The 5266-nt window shown below is 37.7% G+C and overlaps 1 pseudogene; it reads left to right on the forward strand.

The window, feature by feature from the left end:
- The first annotated feature begins 3390 nt into the window (after positions 1-3390).
- Positions 3391-4377, forward strand: LOC138386731 (complex I intermediate-associated protein 30, mitochondrial pseudogene; annotated as a pseudogene).
- Positions 4378-5266: the final 889 nt, after the last annotated feature.

The following is a 5266-nucleotide window of genomic DNA, read 5'->3' on the forward strand; positions in this document are numbered from 1 at the left end:
GTCCTTTCAGATTGATTGTGGAGGGATTGTGGTGTTTAAAAGGAAAACTGCTTATAATCTGTGGCAACAAATAAAAAAAAATTGAAAAAGGCAGAAATATAGATAAACGTGAAAAATATGGACTAATTTGGTGGACTATAAAAATAGTAAGAACTGGGTGATGGGAATTCACTGAAGTCAGTTATATTTCATGTGAGATAAATGATCCTGTTGTATCACAGGTAGAACCCTGAATCCAGTGTAATTAGTCAAGAATTTAATAATACATTTGCTGTGGACCCATTATTCTGTGAATTACAGAACAGTGCTTTATAGCTCCTTTTTGAATTTGACTTAGGAGTCATGGAAGTTTTTTATTTTTTTAAATGTTTCTGATTATTCTTAAAGTTTATGCCTTTAAATTTATTTTAACTTAGACTCTTGCTCTTTCTCTTTCTCTCTTTTTTCTTTTTTTCTTTCTTTCTATGGCATCTTCTACCTGAAGTTCTTCTGCCTAGACCCTCTTTCTGGGCAAGAGGTAATTGAGGGGTAAGCAATAATCTTTGTCTTCACCCAATTTCCAGCTCTCCTTGTGCTACAGTATCTGGGTTTCACATCCCTCAGACACACAGGTAGTAGGGGATTAATTCACCTGTGCTGGTCTCCATATGCTTTCTTCTCTCCCACCTTGCACCCAGCTGTCAATCCCTTAATGTGCAGTTGCCTCTCTGCCCAAACCATCTTCAGGATTTTCTTGACACTACTCTGTCCTTGTTATTCTTCTTACTCCTGGGAAAATATAAAAGAGATGCTCCTGCCTTCTCCCTTGGTAGGTCACATTCTCCCATCCCCTTTTAGAGAACTACTCCCAAGTTGGGAGGAGTGCTTAATCTGACTGCTCAGAGTCCAGTTGCTTGACCAATAAAACATGATGGAAATGACCATTTTCCAGGCCTGTGAACTAAAATAAAATATTAAGCTCCCCCCATCTGACTGAAAGGACACCCTCTTGGTCAACAGAATACCCTAAAATTGAGTTGCTGGCCATGAGAAGGGAGGTCAGACATGACCTCATCATGCTTCCTTCCCTTCTTGGGGAAACCATTTGTAACTCATTAACTGAACTAAGTCTATGCAAGACAAACCTGCAGGTCCTCAATCTACATAACAAATCACTGAGTCTGGGAATATGTCTGGTGGCTTCTCTCTGATTAACAGACTTCCTTATCAATTTAAAGTATTTCAAACCTTTTGACAAAGCTACATTTCTTTAACAAATTGCAAATCAGAGAGACTTTATATTTTGTGGTAGCCTATTATACAGCAAAAGAAAACCAGAACAAGGGCCATGTGGTCACCAAGGCTTAAGCAGAAATTTCTAATCCAGCTTTTATTTATGAGTCTTTTATGAATGGCTGTAGGATACTTGCTCTGCTTCTTAGAAATACATGAATTATTTCCCATTTGGTTATTGTCTCTTGTGTACGAAGTTTTCTCAGGAACTTCAAAGGGAAAAAAAGGTGAGAGATAAAATAATTAAAACTCTGTCCAGAATCCTTCAAAAAATATCATTGACCAAAAACATGTATTAAGAAAATATGCTGCTAGAGATTGGTGATAGGAAAAAGGTATTAAATGCTGGGTCTCAATCTTGACTTTCCATTGAATCACTCTGGAAGCTTTACAAAATACAGTGTTGAGGTCTGTGTCCCCCACCCCCTCCCTGGATCCCAGGGCTTCCTGTTTAGTTGAACTGTGGCCTGGGCATTGCAATTTTGAAATCTCTCCAGGTGAATCTCATTTGCAGCAAAGTTTGAGAACCACTAGTATGAAACACCGTTACTGCCCTGGGAGGCTTCTAGTCTACTTAAGGAGCCAGAGTTTCACATAAAAAGTTGAGCAAAGTTCTAGGGAACATCCAGTGTGTGAGATGGACAATCCTAACTGTGAACTAGACATTGAAAGGCAAACAGTGGTTCCTTTCATTTTGATTTCTCTTCTCCCTATAGTTGTAGCCTGTGTTATACAATGTATTCATTGATTATAGGACATACATGTTTTTCAAAATTTAATGTTTTTGGAATTAAGATGCATCTAACAATTATTGTGAATGTTTAAAATGCTGCTTTTTTCCTTAAGAATTTGTTTTCTAAGAAATTGATGTGAGCTATAATTAGCAGTATGAGAATGGAAGAAACACAATATGGACTGTCTTTCACTTGTTGCTATTGTGTGTGATGTGTTGCTGTCATATTCTGCATTAGATTATAAGATCATTGAAGACAAGAGTCAAGTGTTTTGCTACTTTTATAACCACTCAAGCACTTAGCATAATGCTAACACGTGGTACAGGCTCACTAAATAGTTGCAGCTGATTGGATACCCTTTTCTACTTTTTATTACTCAACATTTAGAAATTCATGAGGATGGGACAGATCTATGAACTACTTGCAGAATTCCAGAGGGAGAAGAATTGTAGAGACCCCCACAATATACTATTTAATCAATTTTGGTGTTTAACATCTTGGAACCTGTGCACAGTTTTCATGGAGAGTTTCGTTACAAGATATTTCTTGTGGTTCTAATGTTTTTCATGGGGGACAAGAAAGCATTTACACATAACTACTGTATATCTTCCTGAAGCATATAAATATTGTCCCTGCAACATTTATACATGTTGTTGGCTTGAAGGATTAGGAGTTTTATAAATCTTCTTTATTTAGCATGCTTTACAGTCAGAACCCACTAAATCAAGTACGCTCTTTCCCTAAACACATTTCTTATGAGTACTACTGGCACAGAATTATATTAATAAATTTAATCAACAAAGCTCTCAATATTCAACTTTCAATCAGTGGTTGGTACATGAAGATGATAAATCTTCCTTCTCTAGCCTGCATGCTACCAAGCTGCTGCTTTCTGATTATATTTGTTTTACTTAGGGTGGCTGAAGAAATAGGAAGTTCTTCCACTGTATTTTTCTTAACTCTGTGACCTGCTTTGTTAACACTCATGCTGTAGTTGGCCCCACTTCCATGGATTCTAAGGGGTATTTTTGACTTGCTTGCTGACGTAGGCTTAGAGAGAGCCACACATGCTATTCAGAACTAGCAGATACACACCACACTCACTTCTGGCATCATGAAAGTGGGGTGGGAGCCTTCTTTTATCTTGGTGTTGCCACATTCTTTCCTTTCTCCCCTTATAGCTTTTTATTTACTAGAATTGTAACTTCCAGTTGCACTACCATTCTCCCTCTTTTTCCTGCCGCCCTTTGCAATGAAATAACACAAATACATGACTGGTCGAGGTGAGCTGTCATGAGCTGGTGATTGGAAGAATTAGGTTATTTGCTAACACTTCTTTCCATGGCAGGCCAGGGAAAAATTTACATTTTGACTTTTTCTCACCATGGCTTTGGTTCACAAATTGCTGAATGACACTTACCTTCTCAGAAAATGTCCAAAGTCAAGTACTGCCTTGCATCTATTTTTGGGTATTCACTTTGCAGACTGCTGCTCCAGTAGTCTTCAGAAACCAGTGGCTGCTTCTGGTGAATCCTCCCAATGAGGAAGACTGAAGGAAGCTTGCAAGGACTTCACTAGAAAGAAGCTGCCTTGAATATAACTTCTCCTGAGGAGAGGCCTGAAGTTAGTTTTGATAAAGCAGTTAAAGATGAAATAAAGGAGTATTTTAGGCACTTGAAGGATGAAATTGTGAATCACTGGATAGGGCTGGAAGACTGCCCTCTGCATGGGGTCTTGCTGGAACAAGCCAAGGTTGTCTGGAAGTTCCATAGGAAAGAAGATTTGGATAAGTGGATAGTGACTTCTGATAAGACAATGGGAGGCAGAAGTGAATTGTTCTTGAAAATGGGCAAGAATAACCAAAGTGCACTACTCTATGGAACTCTGAGCTCTGAGGTGCCTTGGGATGGGGAGAGCAGCTGAAGTGGGTGCTGTGCAATGATGTCCAGAATTCAAGGGGCCCTTTTGAGAGGAAGAGGTATTATGATTGGTCCCAGTTCAACACTCTGTATTTCCATGTCCCTGGGGATGGTTGGTCCTGGATGGTGAATATCAGAGAGGACATAGATACAATTCAGAGGAAGTATCACATGTACAGTTACTTCATGTTTACCCATGAGGGGAGTCCCACTGGCAGGGGGTCAAGATTCCTTTTCCCAAATTTTTCTTCTTGAATCAAGGAAGAATCTGGGATATTCAGGGTCAGCTTCTGCTTGACAAGATCTCTTCTGTAGGATTCACCTTGGCAGATAAAGTGGATGGTCCATTCTTCCTGGAAATAGATTTTATTGGAGTATTTACTTATGCAGCTCACACAGAAGAATTTGCCTATGAAAATTCCCTAGAGGGTAACCTAAGAATTTTTAAATAAAAGAAATCACGTGGTAGTTTTGTATTACTAAACTAAGGGTTGTAGCATCCACAGTGCTATAGAAAAAAATAAAATATGCTTTATGAATAGATGAGACTAAACAGAGAAAAGAATCTCAGAACTTGAATACACGTCTTTTGAAATAATTCAGCCAGACAAAAATAAGGAAAAAAGAATAAAAAAGAATAAGCAAAGACTCTGAGACATCTGGGACTACATAAAGTAACTGAATTTATGAATTATTCACAAATTATGTGTCCAACAAAGAACTAATATCCAGAATCTATAGGAATTCAAACAAGAAAAAACCTCAAAGAACCAAGAAAAAAACAAAAACCTTAAAAAGTGAGTAAATGACATGAACAGTCATTTTTCAAAAGAAGATATACAAATTTCTAATAAACATATGAAAAAATGCTCAACGTCACTAATTCTTAAGGAATGCAAATTAAATCCACAATTAGATACCATCTTAAACCAATCAGAGTGTCCATTATTAAAAAGCCAAAAAAAAAAAAAAAAATAGATGTTGGCCCAGATGCAGTGAAAAGGAAACAATTATACCTATTGGTGTGAATGTAAATTATTAGTACAACCTCCATGGAAATCAGTATGGAGATTTCTTAAAGAACAAAGAGATCTACCATTTGATCCTGCAATCCCACTACTGGATATCTACCCAGAGGAAAAGAAATCATTGTATCAAAAACATACTTGTATTTCTGTGTTTATGTAGCACCATTCACAATCACAAAGATGTGGAATCAACCTAAGTGCCCATTAACTGATGAGTGGATAAAGAGAGTATGGTGTATACACACACACACACACACACACACACACACCATGGAGTACTATTCAGTGATAATAAAGAAGGAAATAAGGTTTT

Source organism: Eulemur rufifrons, chromosome 7 (genome assembly GCF_041146395.1).
Source record: "Eulemur rufifrons isolate Redbay chromosome 7, OSU_ERuf_1, whole genome shotgun sequence".
Lineage (NCBI taxonomy): Eukaryota > Metazoa > Chordata > Mammalia > Primates > Lemuridae > Eulemur > Eulemur rufifrons.